The following is a 23,255-nucleotide window of genomic DNA, read 5'->3' as shown; positions in this document are numbered from 1 at the left end:
GTCGATGCTCAACCACTGAGCCACACCGGCTGGGCTGAAAAGTCTTACAAAGTTCCCAGAACACCCATTGGTGACGTTATCTCTGATCACAGCTTTGAGGGCTGAAGCACAGGGGGATGTATGGACAGGTGGAGATTAGAGGCTATGATCCTAAATGCTTAAGCCTCTCTTTTGTTCCCTGGCTTTCCACAGGCTCCGGGTAATGAAGACAGTCGGGAGAAGGCGGCAGAGCTAGAAAAGCAGGGGGAGGCAGTTTCAAGCTGCTCATCTTCCAGGTGACAATCCCCCAACAAATGGTCAGCGGAGAGGCCGGGCTGACAGGTAAGGGACTCGCAACTCTGCCCCAGCTTCTGGTTAAATACTGACTGGTCCAAGGCTGGGGCCTGGGGACCTAGTGCACGGAGGATGTAACACCTAAGGTGGGGAGGGAAATAATCGCTGGAGTCCTGGGCTGGGGGTAAATATGCGTTTAGCTGAGAGACAGAAGTGACTGCGAGGACTGTGCCGATTCTGCAGTAAGCATCAGGGAGCTGGTCAGAGCACACATCTTTCAAATAAGAGCAGCAGCCTCCCAGGAGGCTACACATAAGAGGGTCCCCAGTGGATGTGAACAGTGTGAATTGGGGGCTCTGAACACCCCAGTCGTTGGGAATCTGGGCCAGAGGGGACTTAGCCAGCATGCTCCCGGCTCTCTGAGGAGCTGTAATCAGTTATGAGGTCTCTCCAGCCTCACTGCTCCCAAAAGGCATCCTCATACATCCTTTATTTCTCCTCGCCTGGCCTGGCCATGCGGCTCTCACTGCCCTCATTAAATGAAGGATCCGAGTGAGAGCGCTTGAGCCATTCGAGTAAGGGAGCCCACGTGGAAGAGTTTGGCATTGAACTCGGATTTTCTGGCTCACCGTCCCGTGGACAGGACTCAGCACGGGGATGTGCTAAGCCTTAATGTGCCGGCTCTGCAAGCTGCTCTTACATTTGGTTCTCTTGAAACAGGAGAGGGCTGGGGCCTGGGACTCACTAAATCACCCATTCAGATCGTCATCGGATGCGTGCTGGTCACTGTGCGGACCAGACAGATGCGGTCCGTGCCCCGTGGGTCAGTGTGCAATTCACAATTCAAAGGAATACGTGCGCCACAAGGCTGCTGGCACAGCGCTCCCTCCTCTTTGAAATTCCAGAGGAATAGAGGGATTGGGCTGAAGCTGCTGAGGTTGAACAGCTGCATTTCTGAGCTAGCAAGGAGGCTGGGTCTCGGGAGCTAGCCAGGGCAGCCTCCTGAAGGCTCAGTTCCCTCCCAGTTCCCTTCCATCCCTCCCCCCCTCCCTGCAGTGTCCCCCGTCTCCCCAGAACATGAGGTGGAGGGGAAGCTCCCCATAGCTTTCTGCCACAAAAAGCTGAGGACGCCTGCTGGGGCTCATCCCGCTGCCTTTGCTGCGGGCAATGATGAGTGATGAGCTGTGATCCCACAGTTCGCGGGCGGCCCATCTGGCTCCATGAGATGCACTCTCACTTCAGAATTTAGGAGGAAATCGGAAAGCTGTGTCATTGTTGCGCCTGCACAGACATCACCAGATAGCAACATATCAGTGGCAGAGAGCAGTGCCAGTATTCTTATTGGCATGTTTCTAAGTTGTAAGAAAAAATATGTGTGTAAAAATGAATATGCAAATGAGAATCTTCAGCTTAGATGTCCCGTATCGGGGAGTGAAAATCAGATAAGGGACGTCTAGGGACGGTGGGACTTTGATTGGGTTAGTGCAGTGGTCGGCAAACTCATTAGTCCACAGAGCCAAATATCAACAGTACAACGATTGAAATTTCTTTTGAGAGCCAAATTTTTTAAACTTAAACTTCTTCTAACGCCACTTCTTCAAAATAGACTCGCCCAGGCCGTGGTATTTTGTGGAAGAGCCACACTCAAGGGGCCAAAGAGCCGCATGTGGCTCGCGAGCTGCGGTTTGCCGACCACTGGGTTAGTGCGTCTGATCTTGGAGACCTGGATGATGAGGTTGAGAGACAGGAACATCTAGGCACAGGCTGTGTTTTAAAATAAAGCCCCCTCTGGACCGCTTGGCCCTGGCTCCATGGGCATCCTTTGGGGGAAATGACTGTGTGTGTGCACGTGTAACTAAAGAGCCACCCAATGGTAACTGCAAGTCTACCATGACATGGAGCTACCGTAGTCGTACTTGTACTTGACTTTGAAAGAGAAAGTGGTCTTCTCTTTTACCGCTGCAGCCAGAGAACACAGCAGCAGACCAGTAATGTGTGTGTATGTGGGGAGGGAGGGTAGCTGATCACTGAAGGCCTTTCCTTCAGTGGGCGGGGATCCCACAGCAGCTGGCTTCTGGCCCTCAGCATTGTGTGTGTGCCTGTGGCCAGGTCACACAGTGCGTCAGCCACTGAGCCAAACCGGCCTGGGTGAAGGTTTTGCTCTTAGAATGCAAAGCAATTGTTTTCTGTGTATAGAATATCCATGTTTCCATGTTCACTCATTCCATTTTCCAACGGATGGCTACTTTATTTTTTATTTCCTCTTATTAGTTAAGTAGGTCGTAAATCATTGTGAGTTCTTAAAAACTGGCAGTTAATAGTCTATGTATACTGTAATTATTAAAGTATAAGTTAGTTAAGCTATCCATAATCTGGATTTCCCATCCTATAACTCAGTCTGTCATCTGAAAAAAATTATCCCATTTCGGTTACACAGTTAAGACTTTCCTGCTTGGATTCCTTTAGAAGTAACTGAATCTGGTGTTCATGAGATTTGGAGCTGCCATTGGCCAGAATGATCAGAAGTGTGTGGGCACCTGGTACTAGCCTTCTGTTGGTAAAAAAAAAGTTGGTATTCAAGAATGAGGAGGAGCCCCGGCCAGTGTTGCTTGATGGTTAGAGTGTCATTCCAGGCACTGATGGGTTGTGGGTTCAATTCCCGGTCAAGAGCACGTACTTGGCTTGCAGGCTTGATTCCCGACCTGGTGTGCGAGGCAACTAATCAATGTGTCTCTTTCACATCGATTCTCTCTCTCTCTCTCTCTCTCTCTCTCTCTCTCTCTCTCTCTCTCTCTCTCTCTCTCTCTCTCTCCTCTCCCTCCTTCCCTCCCTTCCACTCTCTCTAGAAATCAGTGGATTGTGTTGAACTAGATCATCTGCTATCTCTGTATGTAAACGTATAATCTTAAACCTCTGGAGCGTTGGGTAGCCTGTTCAGATTCTCAAGTGTGTCTTACAATAAACGTCCAGACTAGATCTCTAAGTTTACCCTATAATATGGATCCTGAAATTCATATTTCCTTATTAGCTAAAATGCCCTTAAAAATAAAAACAGCATATTCCCATAACATCCTCTGTTGTCAATGTTTATTTTATATTCAAATGCAACTTATTCCTGCAGCTAAACGTGTACATTAAATGATGTAGGAGCTCGTCTTGACTCCAGATCTCTCCGAAAAGAGCTGTTCCTGAGTTGCTCTGGTCTGTGGACTTTTACCCTCACCTCGCTTGACCTCCTTCCCCTTCCTCGTTCTTCTCAGTTCATTTGAGCAAAGTGAATGCGCCTCTCCTGGGAGCTTTAGTCATTGTTATGGCTGTTGCTAGGGACCTCTTCTTATGTTTTGGAAACTCCCCAGTTGGAGTCTTGCTGGGGGACTGTTTCTCCCCACTATAAATGTCCAAAGGCCAGACACACGTTCCCAGCCCCTGGCAGGCAGTTAGGGCATTGCACAAGACCTAGGTTTGATAATGCATTCACCCAAGATTTTCTTTTTGTTGTTATTGTTGTGTTTTGTTAATCCTCACCCAAGGGTATTTTTCCATTGATTTTTAGAGAGAGTGGAAGGGAGGGGAAGAGACTGAGAGAGAGAAACATCGATGTGAGAGGGACACGTCGATTGGTTGCCTCCTGCTCCCACTCCAACCAGGCATGGGGATCATACCTACAACCCAATACGTGTCCTTGACCAGGAATTGAACCAAAGACCCTTAGGTCCAAGGGCTGACTCTCTAACCACTGGCCAGGTGCATTCACCCATCCCCGCACAGCTCCTCTCCCAGCCCGCATTCCCCCTTGTCCATTCAGCCACAAGATCCTTTTCAGACGATGCTTGGAACGTATGTTTGTAATATTGCCAATTAAGGAACACAGAGAAGTTGTGTGAAAAGGAAGTAATTTGAGAATTTTTTCTTGTCATTCTTGGGTAGATGCCTATTCAGTGACTATGTTTTGCCATATTTGTGTGTGTATGTGTGTGTGTGTGTGTGTGTTTTAAGTATGTTTTTTTATTTTTATTGATTTCAGAGAGAGGAAGGGAGAGGAAAAGAGATAGAAACATCAATGATGAGAGAATCATCGATTGGCTGCCTCTTGCACGCCCCCTACGGGGATCGAGCTAGAAACCTTCCTGGTTCCTAGGTCGATGCTCACCCACTGAGCCACACCAGCCGGGCTGTTTTCCCATGTTTGAGAGGAAAAGTTGTTCTACCAATCTTCTCTGGTTGAAAGCGTTTGCCTATCTTTCTCTAGCAATTCGGACCATATCACTCAAAGTCAGTGGGCAATATATATAACTTTTCAACAATTCTCCTGCTTCCTCATCCAAATAAATAAACAGAATAGATGGCATTTCCACCAAAGGCAGCGGGACAAGACATCCCATTTCATGCTTCAGCAATCTGACTAAGGAAACAAATAGAGATTTTTCTTCTAAATGCCTCGAGGTTATAAGGCAAGTTGATTAAGGCCTTCCTTTAAGCCCACCAGAGACATAAACGGATGATGGAGTTTGCCTCCCTTAAAGAGAAAGAGGTTATGTCTAATATTGACTCTCCTAATCAGTTTGACATAGAGCATATTTCTCACAGATGTGGCTCTCCAACCCGTCTCATGTGCAGGAGAGATGAAAGCCATATGGATTTCAGTTTCCTGTTAGCCAAGCATAAATTAAATCATGTTCTTTTCTCCTCTTTACCACTCCTCTGTGGATTCAATTTCCATGTAGACATGTCCGATATTTTTTTTTAGGGAGGGGTTAATAAATTGCTTTTTTCCTCTGATCATACTGATGTGATCTTGCCTTTCCTCCCTCCTCCCTCCCTCCCCCCAATGAAATGATATAGAGGACAAAAATAAAAATAAAACAATGAGAAGACACGCATGGCTTCTGATATTACTGTGACCTCTGAGAGAGGTCACAGAGGGGCTATCATAAATCCTGGTAGCCCATAGATCAGAACTTTCCCCAGGAATTCCCAAAGTGTGGTGATGTTCTTGACAAAGAAACTTACTTCCAGATTTGAGTAGGATATTGAAGCAGTTAAGGTAAAGGTGGCCGTTGTAGCAGATAAACTGTAATGTGTCAGTGGCTTAGCCCAATAGCAGGCGTCCTCAAACTACGGCCCACAGGCCACATGCAGGTGTTTTTGCCGTTTTGTTTTTTTACTTCAAAATAAGATATGTGCAGTGTGCATAGGAATTTGTTCATAGTTTTTTTTTAAACCATAGTCCGGCCCTCCAACGGTCTGAGGGACAATGAACTGGCCCCCTGTTTAAAAAGCTTGAGGACCCCTGCCCAATAGGAAGCGTATGTTTCACTGTGTGAAACTCTTCTTGCGGTGGGGATGGAGGTGGGGGGTGGGGTGGGGTGGAGTCGGCTTCATGGTCCTGCCATTCTCAGACTGTGACTTTTCAAACTGCGTTGGATGTTACTTCCAGCTTGGGATGGGGTGGAGGTTGGAGAGAGAGAGAGAGAGAGAGAGAGAGAGAGAGAGAAAGAGAGAGAGAGAGAGAGAGGGAGGAGATAAAGGAGGAGGAGAGAGAGGGAGGGAGGGAGGGAAGGAGAAAGAGAGAAAGAAGTTCAGGGCAGGCTTTAAGGACCAGGCCTGGAAATGGGGTACATAGCCCTGGACCCTGGCTTGGAAAGCTGGCAACTATCTTACCGGTGTCTTGTGGCTGTGGGGCCATGGCTGTGGGGCCAGGAGGAAAAGGCTCACTGGCCTCTGGTGTCTTCGGAAAGATTATAATTTTTATCGGAGGCCATTTTGGAACCTGGGACCCTAAGAATCATTCTTTAATGCTAATGTCCATTGTATGTGTTTTATCTTTAAGGAATATTTTGTTGACTTCATCCCGTAGTCATATTTCTAATCACATGATTTAAAGATATTTTAACTTGTTACTTATCCGCCAATTCTTCTCCACTAGGCTGTCCTGTTTGTGCTCATAATTTAGATAACCTTCTAATCAGATGGAGTAAGTTTTGCCCTGAAGTAAATTTTTTTCCAGGCCAAGTGTGTGAGTGTGTTTTCTAAGCCTTACATGCCCAAGATGTTGGTTGTTTTTTTCTGTTGTCTTGATAACGTGACTCTGTGTCGAGTGTCATAAGGATGACGTGGATTCTCCTATACGGGAAATATGAAGCATGCATTAATTTCATTCTTCTTAAACTAACAGGAATAGAGGAAATTTCCACACTCCTGTCTCTGAGTGTCCATTAGCATAGATTCTCCTTTCAGAAGAATAACTGAGAAAGAAAAAAAATCACCAGGGAAGGAATATTTATAGAAGGCAAGCCTGATCTCCTTACACTGAAAATTCTAGAAAATAACTATTTATTAATAATAAATTTATGAATTTATAATTAATTAATAACTGTTATTACTTCTGCTATTCTACATTATGTATTTTTTTGTTAATCCTCACCCGAGGATATTTTACCTTTGATTTTTAAAGAGAGTGAAAGGGAGGGAGGGAAGGAGGGAGGAGAAAGGAGAGAAAGAGAAACATCGATGTGAGAGAAACACATTGATTGGTTGCCTTCCGCTGGTGCCCTGACTAGGGATCAAGCCTGCAACTGAGGTACATGCCCTTGACCAGAATTGAACCGAGGACCCTTCAGTCCATAGGCTGACGCTCTATCCACTGAGCCAAACTGGCTAGGGCTAAAATATTTTTTTGTATATACTGGAGACCGTATTTTAATCACAGCCAATACCACATAGAATCGCAGTGTAATGGGGCAAAATGTATCTTTAGAAGGTAATCAATGTATATTCACTCAGAATGTTCTTGGTCATGACTTTGAACAAATGTTTTTAAAAAGCCTTTAGTTGAACTTTAAAGACAGATGCTTGCCTTTTCACAATCACTTCCTGTTCTGATTAATATTCATTAACAGGTGTGCCACACAAAGCAATGAGCACTCCCTACAATTTGGCTTATTTGTGCAAAAACTTACTAGCTTTTCCGCATTCTTTACCTCTATGATTAAGAAAAAATGAAATTCAGTACACTAGCTGGAAAGTGTCCATGAACATTTTCTGCACATGCTGAAAAATTTCCTCTGTTAACATCTCTACCTTGGGTACCAAACCAAAATGCACAGATGAATCAACTATATCATAAAAAACTTCAGATCAACTGCCAAGCAGTTAATGCGAACATCTGGTTATTTTGATGGTCATAATGGCCAAATCACTTAACTCTGATCCAACCCAAGTGGAATCATGAATCTGATTCAATAACAGCAGCAAAGAAAGACTGGTTTAACCCTTTGCACTCGCTTGCTTTTTTCTCGAGCTGCTACCGATGCTAACTGTGTCGAGTCACACTCGACATCCGAGTGCAAAAGGTTAAGGTAACTCACAGACATCATCTGATCATCTCAGTTTACTTTCATTATTTTGCTTAAAAACACGGAGAAACAGACTTTTTAAAAATACTCTCATTTCAGAGAGGAAGGGAGAGGGAGAGAGAGATAGAAACATCAATGATGAGAGAGGATCCTGGATCGGCTGCCTCCTTACACGCCCCACAGTGGGGATCAAGCCTGGAATCCAGGCATGTGCCCTGATTGGGAATCGAACTGTGACCTTCTGGTTCATAGGTCGGTACTCAACCACTGAGCCACACCAGGTGGGCCAAATAGGTTTTCTAAGTGTCACTAGAAAATCTGTAGTAATGATTTTGTCATTGATTTGTCTGTGATTCAATGACTACTGTTATCTCCCCTACAGGATTTCAGTTTTCTATTTAGATGCCATACTCTGCTTTTGCTACAATTTATGATACTTTTAATTTCAAACATGTGAAATCTTTCATCTGAAGGAGACATGTGTTATATATTTCTTTTTCCTGTACCTCAGGGAATAAAGCGAATGTGCACTGAAGACTCAATTAGCAATAGCGAGGATGGTGATTAAAGAGCTAGACTCGCGGCTCCTTCACTTGGTCTCCTTTCATATCATTTCTTATGGAATAAATGTAGCTTGAAATAAAGTTTTGTTTTAACTTAGTGTTCAATACTACGCAGTCAAGAAATACTCCCCCCCCCCCCAGTATGTTCCCTTTTGTATACAGAGAAATTCATGATCAGCTTTCCGTTATGTGCAAAGTGCTCAAGTCATTTAAGGAATTGTTAAGCTGGGATGTGGACAATGAAGATCAGGTTGGAGGTTACCGTTCACTTTCTCACTTTAAAGCGGAAATCACAGACCAGTGATATGTGGATTGGGTCAGTGTTTAGAAACCTTCTGAACTACTTGTCATTAAAAACTCGAGAGGCATCATAGCACCTAGACCTCAGGCTCCAAGTGGCAAAGGCTGAGTTGCATCTGCCCCTTTCCCGGGGCGTGTGTCCTCCAGTTCTCACCGTTCCCATCAGACCAGTGTCACTCACCTAGGGGCATCTCCTGCTCTGAGGTTTTAGGTTGTACAAACCTTCATGACTCCACACAGCAATGGAGCGGGGCGGAGGGGGCGGGGGCAGGGGATAGAGATTAGAGTGTGCACGATTATGGGACTTACCCAGATTTAGATAGAGGCCAGTGGACCTTATTTTAAGAAGAGGCAGCAATTGCCCTGGCTGGTTTGGCTTGGTGGATAGAGCGTTGGCCTGTGGACTGAAGGGTCCCAGGTTCGAGTCCAGTCAAGGGCACGTGCCTGGGTTGCGGGCTTGACCCTCCTTACACTGAAAATTCTAGAAAATAACTAGAGGAGGTGTGAGGAGGCAGCTGACCAGTGATTCTCTCTCATCATTGATGTTTCTGTCTCTCTCCCTCTCCCTTTGTCTCTGAAGTCAAGAAAAAATACATATATATAGAAGAAGAGGCAGCAATATAGGTAATACCAACGTATAAGGCACATCCAATAGTCATTCATCAGAAGGTGGGGTAACAAAAATGTTGTGGCAGAGCCCCCACAGGTAAGAGGGATGTGGAGGAGAACTGTGGTGAGGAGTCATCATTTTAGATTTTTAAGAAGTAGCAAGGCCCATCTGATGTGGCTCAGTGGTTGAGCCTCGACCCATGAACCAGGAGGTCACTGTTTGATTCCCAGTCAGGGCACATGCCCGGGTTGTGGGCTCGATCCCCAGTAGGGTATGGGAGGAGGCAGCTGATCAGTGATTCTCTCTCATCATTGATGTTTCTGCCTCTCTCCCTCTCCCTTGGTCTCTGAAGTCAATAAAAATACATTAAAAAAAAAAAAAGAAGTAGCAAGGAACCTTTGTGCAAGAAGGGGACTGGGCTTCATCGATAGGGAGGGTAGAGGAAATGAAGCAGAAACCCAGTGCTGAGAACAGGCTCAGGACAGCTGAAACGTCGGACCTGGTGTGTCGGGAAAGCCACATGGCAGCTCAGTGGTAAACGTGGGGCAACCAGATAGGTCAGTTCCCCAACGCAGAGTGTTAGTGCTCCGCTCCCTGAGGTTGTCCACTTCTTCTCTAATTCAAGATCAGGGCCTAAGTCAGAGCTGGACACAACCAAAGGGCAGGGAATCCTCTTGAATCTGACTTGAGGACCTGTGGCAACAGATGCTGAGCAATGACAGCCGGTGCAGGACTCATGTGGCTGATAGGAGGGACAAGACATCTTGATCTCATGTTTCAATTAGATCAAAGTAACTCATCCTTTGCTACTGCAACTCTTCTGTTTGGTGAACATAATGTTTGTGGTATATATCTATCTATCTTGGTCCCTTCACCTTTTTTTCCACCCAGCCTCCCAACCCCCCTATGACAGCTGTCAGTCTGCTCTTTGTATCTATGCTTTGGTTTCTATGGTGCTAACCAGAGGGAAAGAGTGATGGGGGAGGTTGAAGAGGGCAAAGGGCGGATAAATGGGAATGGAAAGAGACTTGACTTTGGGCAATGGGTGCACGATGCAGTATGTAGATGATGTTTTGTTGGAACCCGGGTGGTTTTGTTAACCAAAGACCGCAATAAACTCAGTAAAAAAATCCATGTGAGCATGTTAATAGCAAGAATATGAGGGTATTTTTGCCCACCAATGTCTGTTCAGCCTGCATTAGTGACTGTATCAATCATTGGAACGGAAAGTTTATTTCTAATTCAGTTGTTGAGAATTTGGAAGCAGTTTACCTATGGATGCAATGTCATATGGCGGTCAGGTTCCTAGTAATCCACAAAAGACACTTCTGGCCATAGTAGGAGGAATACCATATGCTCACATGAAACATAGTAGAAAACACCACAGAGGCAACAGAAGTAATAACTCACACCCGGCTTCTGAGGAAGAGGCTGCGTACTCTGGCTTTGGCTTTGGCTTTGACGCTCTAGGGAAAGCAGCTGTTGTTAGAGTTTTGGTTTCCGTTTATTCTCTGCCAAAGGCCACTTTACAAGGTAACCATTGGGCAAGAGACCGTCGGAGGGATGTGTTCAGGAGGGGCGTTGGCTTCCTAGTGACCTTGCTATTGCTGCTGCTGTCTCAGGTGGTGTCACACTCAGTCCTCAAAGCATAGGTTTCTTAAAAAAAAATAAAAAAATTATATATATATATATATATATATATATATATATATATATATATATATATAGCTTTCAGAGAGGAAGGGAGAAGGAGAGAGAGAGAAACATCCATGATGAGAGAGAATCATGGATCAGCTGCCTCCTGCATGCCCCCCCCACTGGGGATCAAGCCCGTAATCTGGGCATGTGCCCTGACCGGGAATGGAACCATGACCTCTTGATTCATAGGTCAACCCTCAACCACTGAGCCACACCAGCCGGGCAGGTTTCTTAACAGAAGTTGTCCCCCCCCCCACCCCAGTCTAGGTGAGAATTTCAGTTAGGAGGTAAAGTAAAAGAGAATACTCCCACAATTCGAACCTATCTCTCTTAACATTCTGTGGTATCTGAGCATGACTGTTGGGTAAAATTATTTTTCACACAACCAGTCTCTTGGAAATCTGCCTTTGCTCTGCCATGCAAGCTCCTTCCCAGATCTCTGTCCGAGGGTGAGCTGGCTTCCCTAGGCGTTTCTCTGCCTCCACTTCTGTCGACTTGTCCTTTTCATGTAGGTTTTCTCCTTACAGCATCGTCACGCGGGAAGGTCCCATGTCCCCCGTGCACATCCTGTTCAGTCTGTTAAAGACACCAGTCACCCTCAGTCTGCTCCAAGTGTACTTTTAGATAATTTCATTTTTATGATTCAAGTTTTCAAAAACATTTTGCAAGTCTGCCGTCTCCTCCTTGTTCTACAAGTTTTCATTAACCCGGAGGATCTTCCATGAAGGCACTTAGGACTCAGATCACTGCTGTTAGCTAACGATGATGCCTCTTCTTACTCCAATAAATATTTCTCATCCGAGCAGTATGACACAATCATGTACAGTATCTAACTCTTTGCTCATAATCACTCTTGGTCCCCTTTGTAGACAAGGTTTAGAATAAAGCGGTGACTTCATCAAAGTCACAATGCTGGGAAAAGTAGAGCCAGCATATACACCAAGTCTGTCTGCCTCAGCCATCCCTATTTTTTTCTGTTCTGTCACAAAACAAGCTGGTGTGGTCCCTGCTTCCTTCTAGTCATTTGTTCCAGATTTCCTTGGTAAAGCTTTCCCTGTTTCGCCAAGAACAGTGGTCGGCAAACTGCGGCTCGCGAGCCACATGCGGCTCTTCGGCCCCTTGAGTGTGGCTCTTCCACAAAATACCACGGCCTGGGCGAGTCCATTTTGAAGAAGTGGCGTTAGAAGAAGTTTAAGTTTAAAAAATTTGGCTTTCAAAAGAAATTTCAATCGTTGTACTGCTGATATTTGGCTCTGTTGATTAATGAGTTTGCCGACCACTGGCCAAGAACCACAATAATTTTCTTTTCATCAAAAGAAGCAAAAAAAGAGGTGTGTCTCAGTGTTTGAGCATCGATCCATGCACACAATCAGCCACCTCCTGCACACCCACTATGGAGGATTGATCCTGAAACCTGGGCATGTGCCCTGACCAGGAATCAAACCGTGACCTCCTGGTTCATAGGTCGACGCTTAACCACTGAGCCACACCAGCCGGGCCTTCTGCCAGTTTTTATTAAAATCTATGAGACATCTCTCTGTCAACCACAGACAGGCACGCTAATCTGTTCCAGAGACTCTGTAAAGGGGGTCAGTCAACCTTGAAGGACTGCTCCACCCCACCCCCCAAAGCAGGGAGCAGTCACTAGAGAGCCTGGAGCCAGGCTCTTTTGACAAAGCATTAGCCCAACTTGTCATTTCCCCAAAGACAAGTACTTTAGAGGCAAGGGGAGGGGAAGTCGTGAAGAATATTTTTTCTAACTTAATGGTAAGAGACCATTTGTGGAGCAAAACAAGTTTTAAAAATAGAATCACCTGTTTCCACTATTTACTGCAATTCTGAAGTAAAGGGTATCTGCTTGGAATTTTTGAGAGGGAGGGGCAGGGAACAAAACCGTGTTGCTATAGGAATACGAATTCTCTCCCCATCAGAGGAGTATGAATTCAAGTGAAAAATTGGAATCAGGAGGAGGTGAACCATTTTGAAAGAACAATCATGTTTTGTCCTGCAAAACTTACAGCCAGACAGGAGAAAGAAAAGCTAAAGGAGATGTAGAATGTGGAATAGTGAACTTTTAAATACGTTTCCACTTTCCTTTGAGGTAACAAGTGGGGATCTTTGGCTGATATGGTTTAAAGATTAACTTCAGTATTAATTTAAACTTAACTTTAGCCCTGGCCGGTTTGCTCAGTGGATAGAGCCTATGGACCAAAGGGTCCCAGGTTCCATTCCAGTCAAGGGCGTGCACCTCAGTTGCAGGCTCGATCCCTGGCCCCAGGTCAGGGTGCGTGCGGGAGGCAGCCGATCAATGTTTCTCCTCTTATCATTGATGCTTCTTTGTCTCTCTCCCTCTCCCTTCCTATCTAGGGAGAGGTGGGGGGTGGGGGTGGGGAAGGATGAAGTGACACTAAACTAAAACCAGTAGCTTCCAGAGCCTGCGGATGACCTGGACCTGGCTCTCCCTCATCCTGCTGATGTCTATGAACTCGGAGTTGGCTGTAGGTTCAAAGGCAAGGTCAGGTCCCGTGTGTGTTTCCTGGGTGTGTGCCCTTCTCAGCTCTGCTTTGCTCGCTGGAGAGGGTGTGTGAGCCGCGTAAATACAGGGGACAGTGTGTGTGCTGGGTCACACGGCACGTTTTCCCAAATAGTTCTTCTTGGACATTGATGCATCCTGTGGGCACATCCTGTGGTCTCCCGGGACCTTGCGTGGCTTAGAATTCCTGTTTTGGCTTTGCTTCGTTCTGTACACCTAACTCCAAAGTGGGAAAACTGCTTAATTTAAGAGGGTCTGTAAGAGCCCACGGACCCCCTCAGCCTGCACACGGACGATGCTCAGTGAAGAAACTGAGTCCCTCTGCCCCGGTGCTGAAGACGCGCACGAGGGCCACCCCACTCCCGGCCCGACATCGGCGGTCAGGCTGGGCAGGTGCACACTGCACAAGTATTAGGGACATGGAGAGAGCCTCCCTCGGCACAGTGTTGACATCGTATTCTCATAGCTTAGGTGCTGGCTGAGCCAGGCTGTAATAGGACACCTCCTGCAATTGTGGGTGATCTGATGAGGAGGGGGCCAGACAGAGCAGGCAGCTTTCAATCCCAAATCCAGGAGGGCACACTGAGGCTTTTTTTTCAGTCTGTTGCCTGCTGGTGTGCTGAGTCACGGCCCTTGCTTCTCTTGTGGGAAAAGGTTGTTTGTATCGAATTACCCTGTGCCCCGGGAGGCAGAGCAGCCTCATTTGTCCTGGCAACCTTGCTCCTGTAGAGTTATTGAAACTCAGATTGAAAAGACCTCTCGGTTCCTCTGGGGACTGATGTAAACCAGATTATTATATGTGTTGTCTCTGCTGCTTCTTCCATCTGGTTCTGATTAAAATAGTTGAGGAAATATCCATGGCTTAATTCGGGATCTGCAGAGCACAAGAATGATGGTTGTGTCACATCAAATTAACCGATATTGATCGCATAACGACACTCGGTCGGGCACGTTGGGGAAACCTCTGTTTATTAAAATTCTTCTTAGCAATCCTTTTTGTTGTTGTTGTTGTTGTTGTTAAGCCTCACCTGAGGATATTTTTTCCATTACTTTTCAGAGAGGGAGGAGGAGGAGGAGGAGGAGAGAGAGAGAGAGAGAGAGAGAGAGAGAGAGAGAGAGAGAGAGAGAAATATCAATGTGGGAGAGACACAGCAAGCAACTGGTTGCCTCTGGCACGTGCCTCAAACAGGGCTGGGGATGGAACCTGCAACCCAGGTACGTACCCTTGACGGGAAATTGAACTCGAACCCTTAGGTTCATGGGCCAACCCTCTAACCATTGATCAACACTGGCCGAAGCCAAAGACACGTTTTTAACGCCCTTCCATGATACCTCCCCTTAGTAACATCTTTATAAAGATTTTTGGACCCACCTCCCTCAATATAATTTTCAAACATAAATTTGAAAATGTTCTAATCATTCTTAATTAGAGGAGATGTGAAAATATGGACATTTCTGAAGGAAGGAGCAATTTGTGAAATATCCAGTCCAGCCCATACCAGGCATCAGAGAGAACATCCCGCCTGGATGCCCCCGTCACCCCTTACACAGCACAGGCCTTGGGAATTAGATGTCGCCTTTCCAGACCTTCCCTGCAGCATATTCCAGATTAACTGAGTAATGGAATTACAGCGCTCATAATTCTGGCCATTTTCACTGGAAACAAATAGCACTCAGCCCTGCTTACATAATTCCTTCTGTTATAGCACAGCCCTTAAGCAGGGCTCCACCGAGGGACGGAGAAATAAAGGCTCTGCTTACACCCAGCAAACACAGTGTATTCCAACCCTTAGCTGTGTCCTTCCCATTAAACATGTGTGTTACAGCAAATTCAACATGCACGCATTTTTCTCCAGCGTGCAGGGCGATAAACGCTGTCGTTACGGAATTCATCAGAGGGTGATTTGTTGACACGCTAATCCAATTCAGTAGAGTCTCCCAAACAATCCCCTGACATCGATAGACTTTCCTTATTTTTTTTAAAATTCATCATCCAAAGAGTGTAGCAGATGCTGCACATTTATTATGCTCTTTCTTTCTGTCGAAGGTTAATCACACAGTAAGTCTGAAGGCTCCATTTCCCTTATGCCTTTCCACCTTATGAGTTATTGGATTGGCCTCCAAGGTTTAAATCAACATATATCAATTGGAATTACAACCCCAATTCCATTTGAGCCTCCTCATTGCAGGGGCGTTCTGCTGAGATGCGTGACAAACAGCCTCCAGCAGAGAGGCAAAGAGCTCTCCGTGAAAGGTTGGTCAAGAGACTTCTAAACGTAAACCATCTTCAAATTTAAATTCTTGTCTGGCCGGTGTGGCTCAGTGGTTGAGCATCGACCTATGAACCAGGAGGTCACGGTTCGCTTCCCGGTCAGGGCACATGCCCTGGTTGCAGGCTTGATTGCCAGTAGGGGGCGTGCAGGAGGCAGGTGATCCTTGAGTCTCTCTCATCATTGAGGTTTCTCTCCAAGACATCATAATACTATTTGAACATCCTATCTGCAGAATCTTTAGCTGCTACAATGTCATCTGTCAGTAACTCGTATTGAGTGTGTTCTGTGTGTGGAGGGTGGGGCCGGAATATAGGTGAGTTGCTCTAACACTCATTGTTAGTGATCATTTCTTTTTAACACACACACACACACACACACACACACACACACACACACACACACACACACATACTGATTGATTTCAGAGAGAAAGAGAAGCGTCAATGATGAGAGAGAATCATGATCAGCTGCCTCCTGCACGCTCCCTACTAGGGACTGAGCTGGCAACCCAGGCATGTGCCCTGACAGGAATCGAACCATGACTGCCTGGTTCACAGGTCGACGCTCAACCACTGAATCAATGAGTTTTCTTGATTCAGGCAGAACAACTTATATCCTTTAAGGCAGACATTCAAAATCTAGGCAGAAAGTTTTTGCTTATAGAATAGCACAAGTTGGTTAGTGTGTCATCCTGATACACCCAGGCTGCAGGTTTGATCCCCAGTCAGGGCACATACAAGAATCAACCAATGAATGCATAAATAAGTGGAACAACAAATGGATGTTTCTCTCTCCCTTCCTCTCTCTCTAAAACCAATAAAAAAATTCAAAAAAGAAAGAAATCACTTTAGGCCCAGTTTTCCTATTTGTAAAATCGACAAAACAGTGCCCTCATTGCATATAGCATGAGTTTGAGTTTAAGTGGGATGGTGAATGAGCCTGGCATGTTGCAAGACTTAATAAACAGTGATCCGAATGGTGATCATGATGACCCCTCCTTTTTTTTTACTTCTCCAAGATGGGAAATCAGCTTGTTTCAGGATATGGATCATCAATTGATGGCCCACAGACTGGAGTCAAATTGTGCAAGTGTTTTCTAGGCAAATGCATTTTCTAAAAACGTTCAGAAGGTGACATATAAAATCCAGATTTCAGCTTCTCTTGCATAAGTAGAAACTTAGTCAACTTTGGGTTCACACAGCCACATGACACCTCTTGGCTGGAGCTGACCCAGGGTAGCCTCGAGGGCAAGGGCTGTCTACTTTGCCACAGATTCCACCAGTCCCTATTACACGTCAGCTGGGTAGACACATTTATGTTGTTGCAGAAGACCGAAGAAGAACCAAGCAATGCTTAGAGAAATGGAGTCACTCTTTTTTATTATAACCCGCGGGCCCAGAGAAAAATGCCTTCCAAATTCTGGGCGAAGTCACACAGCAAGTTTCCTGTATTTATACCTTTTGAGCTTCTTTGTCTCCCCAATAAGGGTTTTTCCGGTCCCCTTTGCAAGTTCTTAAAGAGCCCTATGTACTGGGGCTCTGAGACCTCAACCAAAGACCTGGCCTGGCGCCAGCACTGATAACTTCGTCCAGGGAAGGTTTATGGCCTCTCTGGAATGGGAGTAGTCTTATTTTCCTTATTATTTAAGCAAGCAAGCATTTACAGAAGCCAAAATAGCAGAGTTAAAATTTCAAACAGCAGTTTTTATATAAGATGGATGCTTCAATGTCACCTGCTGATCCTGTAAGTACTGCAGGTTTTTGACTTCTGATCTAAATTATGAACTCCTAGAGGGCAAATACCTTAATTAATTCTTCTCTGAACATAACCAACCCAGTAACATATTTCAGTAAACAACTTTGCTTTTACTCCTCAGTCACCCCGACAGCCCCACTGCTGCCACCTCCCACTGGTACTCTAGCCATCTGCTCTTCTAACTACCACAGGTCCATTCCGTCCGGGTAGGCGTGGGGAAGGAAGACATAGGGATGTGGCAGAGGGAGGGAGACTGGGTCAGGAGTAGGATAGGCTGAGAATACAGGTGAGACTGAGGGGATGTAGGAGTACTGCCCTGGCATTGCGTTCAGCATCTATTTCATTCATATGCGATGTTTCTCTAATTGTCTTCATAAGATAGTCCTCACTCCCCTCATTCATCTCGCTAAATATTCCGATCTGAATGCTCTCCTAGAAGCACGGTTCTGCTCGGCTACCCAGAGCTCACTGCCCTTCTCATCCCTGGCCATACAGCACTGGCTCGGGTAGGGCCTCTCACAGCCCTGGCAGCCGCGGAGGGAGGGCCCAGCTCGCCACTCTGTTAGCAAATGGGAAGGTAATGGCCCAGCAGCTGCGGATCACTCTCACCCTTCTGCCCTGCTTTAAAAACCCCACAAACAACCACAAAAATGCAGGCCTGGCACTCTGTTCTTCCCTTTTTAATAAGGACCTGGAAATGTCAGCCTCGGTGATTATGCCAGCAGGTGCCCCGACTTCAAAGGGGGCACCTGTCACCAGAAAGATAATTGACTCCATTCAGCCAATTGTCTCCCTGTTGTAATCAAGCCATTTCATCCAAATGGATCTTTCAAACTGTTCTTTTGAGTGGGTGGGGAGGCAGAGCTGGTGGATCACAATTACCGTGGAGGGGCGGGGGGCAGAGCGAGCCCAGGAGACAGGAGTGGCAGCAGAGAAAGCGGTGGCTGGCTCAGTGGAGGGCGTGTAGGTGGAGCAACCAAAGAGGATGGTGGAGAGGTGGGGGAGGGTCCCTTCCTCTCCGGATTCAAGCATTCTGCACGTTTATTTAGTTTGCCTTCTGGCTGCAGACACTCCCCAGCCTGTGCATTGTTTTCAGCAATCGGTGCCCTGAAGGGACAGATGGAAGGGGAGACCTCTGTGCCCCAAGTGTCCCTTTCTGCCTCTGGGATCAAGGCTCAATGTTAGCCTCAAAGAGGGGAGAGGGGGGTGGGCAGAGATGGCATAAGGGTCTCTGCTCTTCCTGAAGGAGATAAATCCTCTTAATCATGACCAAGTTATGACTAAGCAGGATTCACCTCCTTGCTGTCTTGTTGGATTTGACAGTTGTTGTCACCAGTGGAGCAGAGACTAGGATTTGAACCAAAGTAGCCTCAGGCAGTGCTAGAGTTTACCAGCTCCCGATATCCCCCCCTTGCGCTCCCCCCCCCCCCCCCCCGCCCCCATAACAAAAGCACAGCCCAGTAACAAAAGCAGTGCTGGGTTCTGTTGGGCTCAGAGAGGGTAGGACTGCGGACCTCCAGCTGTGTGTCCAGCTGCTGTGCTCTGAGGGGTCAGGAGCTGCCCCAGGACTGATTTTAGATTTTAAAGAGTAAATTGGGGTGAAGGTTGTTCAGTCTCTGAGACTAAGCTCTGTCCACACGAGAAATCTTATTTCAACATAACCTTGTTTGACCCCAACTCAAGACTTCCAGCAAGAAGCCTTGAGGCTCCGAGACTCAACTTTCTCAACTACAAAATGGGGCACTAGCATTGTGAAATGAAATGAAATGAAATGAAATGAAATGAAATGAAATGAAATGAAATGAAATATTAAGCCACATAGCTCGATGCCTCCCATGCCCAATACCTTTTTGGGTGCTTGATGAAGCAGAGGTCTCCTCTCCCAAAAGGAATAAGGTGGGGCAAAGCCCAAATCCGAATTGTCCTGCGGTGGCAATGCACCCCCAACTTATGGAAATGACATTGTAATGAGGAAAGCCCTATGCAAATTAGCCTAAGCAGCTAACAGGAGTGGCACCTATGTGGTCTGATGAGTGACATCTTGTGTGAAGTTCTTAGAAGGAGTTTGAGAAAAGTTGATATGACAGGAAAAGAATAATGTCCAGCAGGGGATGGAAACAGCACATTAGGTTGAATTCTGATTCGCACCACAAATTTGCTGTTGGAGTCGGTAAAACCCAAAGAAATGAAACATTGAGAATTTTACAGGCTTGGCCCTAACATGTCTAAGGATAAACTTGAACCACAGCTCTCGAGTCCCAGGTGCTGAGTTCTGGATCGTAGGAGTTATAACCTGTGGAGCCTTGTCATTGTCTCAAATAGGGAATATTGTTGAAGTTTCAGCTATTTTTTTAAAGTTTTTTTAAAAATTTATTTCAGAGAGAGGAAGGGAGAGGGAGAGATAGAAACATCAATGATGAGAGAGAATCATGGGTTGGCTGCCTCCTGCATGCCCCCTACTGGAGATCGAACCCAAAACCCGGGCATGTGCCCTGACCAGGAATCGAACCGTGACCTCCTGGGTTCATAGGTTGATGCTCAACCACTGAGCAACACCGGCTGGGCATTTCAGCTATTTTTAAGATTGTTACTGATATAGACTTGCTTTGCTCACTGACTCTGGTGAAGGTATCAGAAAGAATCATGGGTGCCCTAACCGGTTTGGCTCAATTGGATAGACTGTCAGCCTGCGGACTGAAGGGTCCCAGGTTCGATTCCGGTCAAGGGCATGTACCTTGGTTGCGGGCACATCCCCAGTATGTGCAGGAGGCAGCTGATTGATGTTTCTCTCTCATCGATGTTTCTAACTCTCTATCCCTCTCCCTTCCTCTCTGTAAAAAATCAATAAAATATATATTTTTAAAAGAAGAATCATGGGCTGCAGGTCTGCGTGGTCTCAAAGGCGCCTCTGCTGGAAGGAGACCCCAGGCCCCAGAGCCCCCGGCAGATGGCAGATCCTCCCCGGGCAGGCTTCCTGAGCATTGGCCAATAGAGCCCCACAGGGCTGTCACCCAAAGGCCCACACTTGGGATTCGTGGTCTGTGGGTGCCATCTCGAAATTCTTAATGATGTTGCCACCGAATTTGTGTTTTGTGAGTGCAGTCCACTGGGATAATGGAGCGTGCACCAGAGGCTCGGGGCTCCAGGTCAGGAGCAGTCCTGCCCGTACCCGCTCTCTGACATGGGTCTTGGCTGCCTGCTTCCCTGCCCCCACTCAGGAGCAGCTGCTGCCCCGGGCACAGGCTCAGGGAGGGATGGGCTCCAGCAAGTGCACTGAGACTTTTATTACGGGGACACAGGGCAGCGCCCCGGGCACCTGTGAAATGTCAGGCCTCACGCCTGGAGTAGGCCTGCGGCCAAGGGGCTCAGAAGTAAATAGCAAGTAAAATACCCTATAGAGGTTGAGTGAAAGATCATGGAAGAAAAAAGGAGCTTTTTAAATGCTTTTTGAAAAAGAGCTGCACATTTTCATTTTGCATCGGGCCATGCAAATTATGTTAGCCTTTAGGCGCCCTGGCACGGGGCTCAGAGCAGCTCCCTTTGTGTACTTAGAGGCGCTGCCAACAGTGGGCTCCCCAACAGGGAAAAGCAGATGTGGAGGTCAGAGTCTGCGCTCAGTGTTTGCCTTTGACATGTTTATTACGTTTCCGATAACGGATACCCACTCATCCTTCGAGGGGCTGGGTTCTGTTCCATGGACAGGGGAGAAATCTGAAACCACTCCTTGAGGTAGAACTGAGCATGTAGACCTGAGGTTACAGCCTGTAAGCCTCGGGTTTTGCCTTGCTTTGTAACCCCATTAACTGGGGTGTCAGGCGAGATTTCCAGGGGTAGAGTTTCTTGTGGTTTGTTTTACATTGACGATCAATCACTATAACACAATATTGTGCTGTGGGTTAGATCACAACCTTCCTTTGACACATCTGTGTGACGGGGAGGAGTAATCTTGATGCTGTCTGTGTTTCACATGTACACACACACACACACACACACACACACACACACTACAGTGCGCAGAGTGTACTGTTGTTTTATTTACACTTTAGCGGTGGGTAGGTACCAGCTCAAGTATTTTAATCAGGCATACACACTCCAGGGGGAGTTGGCATTTTAATGAATATAATCAGAAGCCTACATTCTAAGGGGAAGCTATTAAAAGCCTTCAACTATCTTTAGAATGTTTGCTGATTTGCATGAATGACGTTAAAATGATCTGTGTTGGAGAAATGAGTGGTATTCAGTTATGTAGACTGACTAGAAATAATGGGACAGAGCCTCTTCCGTGTGCAGGTTTTGAGACCCTCGAGTCCTAAGCAGCCTCTACCTGTTGGTGATGCCTTAAACCAAAGGACTCCATCAAATCCCATGCCCAGGTCCCCTTAGGACTAATTTCTTGCTCTTTTTAGATCACATGAAGAAATTATTTAGCCCCAGCCAGTTTGGCTCAGTGGATAGAGCTTCCACTCATGGACCAAGGGGTCCTGGTTCAATTCCGGTCAAGGGCACATACCTCGGATGCAGGCTCCATCCCCAGTTCTGGTCTGGGCATGTGCGGGAGACAACCAATCAGTGTGTCTCTCTCATGACAATGTTTCTCTCTCTCTGTCTCTCCCCCACCCTTCCACTTTCTATCTAAAAATCAATGGAAAATGTCCTTAGGTGAGGATTAACAACAACAACAAGAAATTTATTTAGTAATAAATATATTTTACATCATGACGTAGTACATACACATACACATCGAAAGGAAAAGTTTCCAGAGAAAGCACTTCTTAGTCTCACTTCATAAAGTGGTGTATTATTTCCTACTAGAGGCCCGGTGCATGAAATTCATGCACGAGGTGGGAGGGGATCCCTCAGCCTGGCCTGCGCCCTCTCGCAATCTGGGACCCCTTGGGGGATGTCTGACTGCCGGTTTAGGCCCGATCCCTGCAGGTAGTCAGACATCACTCTCACAATCTGGGACCACCCACTTCTAACCGCTCGCCTGCCCGCCCGCCCACTCATAACTGCTCACCTGCCTGCCTGCTTAGTGCGTGTCATAGCGACTGGTCATTCCAGTCTTTCTGATCGTACACCCCTCCGGTCACTGGGCTTTTATATATATAGATTCCATTCAATTCTACTATATTTCATTTTGTAAACTGCTGATTGCAATCTGCTCAGTTTCAGAACACCCTAGTGGGATGCAGTCAACAGTTTGAAAAATCCTTGCCTAGCCTTGGCCAGTTTCATCAGTGGTTAGAGCATCAGCTCGCACACCAAAGGGTCACAGGTTTGCTTCCAGGGCACGTAACTTGGGTTCCATCCTGGCCCTGGTCAGGGCGTGTGCAGGAGGCAACCAATTGATGTGTCTCTCTCACTCCCCATTCTCTCTCTCTCCCCCTCCCACCTCCTTTCCACTCTCGCTGAAAATCAGTGGAAAAAATATCCTTGGGTGAGGATTAAAAACAAAAACAAAACCCAAAAGCCAAACTCCAGCCTAGAGACCTAGCAGAATCCCGCCACTAGAATATTGTTGCTATGCCTGAGTGAGCCTTTCCTGCAAGCTACTCATTACAAGGACTGACCTGGCGAGGACGGGGGGTGGCGGGCGGGGGGTAGGCGGGGGGTTAGGAGAGGGGTTCAGGGCGAGGAGAGGGGTTCAGGGCGAGGAGAGGGCTTCACTGAGTTACAGGACCAATGGGACACGTGTTTTGTGCCAGGGTGCTAATGGATGCTATGTGTGTGCCAGAATTTGGTCTGGGCTTGCTTTCATTGTAGCATAGAACCAGGTAGTGAAGAGGTGGGAAAGGGGACCCACAGCCTCCCCTGTGCCCAGCCCTGGGCGAAACCAGTAACTGCCAAAAAGAACTTCATTGGTAAGTCCATTTGTAAGCAATATTTTGAACAAAG

The sequence above is a fragment of the Cnephaeus nilssonii genome (assembly GCF_951640355.1).
Source record: "Cnephaeus nilssonii genome assembly, chromosome: 24".
Classification (NCBI taxonomy): Eukaryota; Metazoa; Chordata; class Mammalia; order Chiroptera; family Vespertilionidae; genus Cnephaeus; species Cnephaeus nilssonii.
This window is presented reverse-complemented; position numbering follows the sequence as displayed.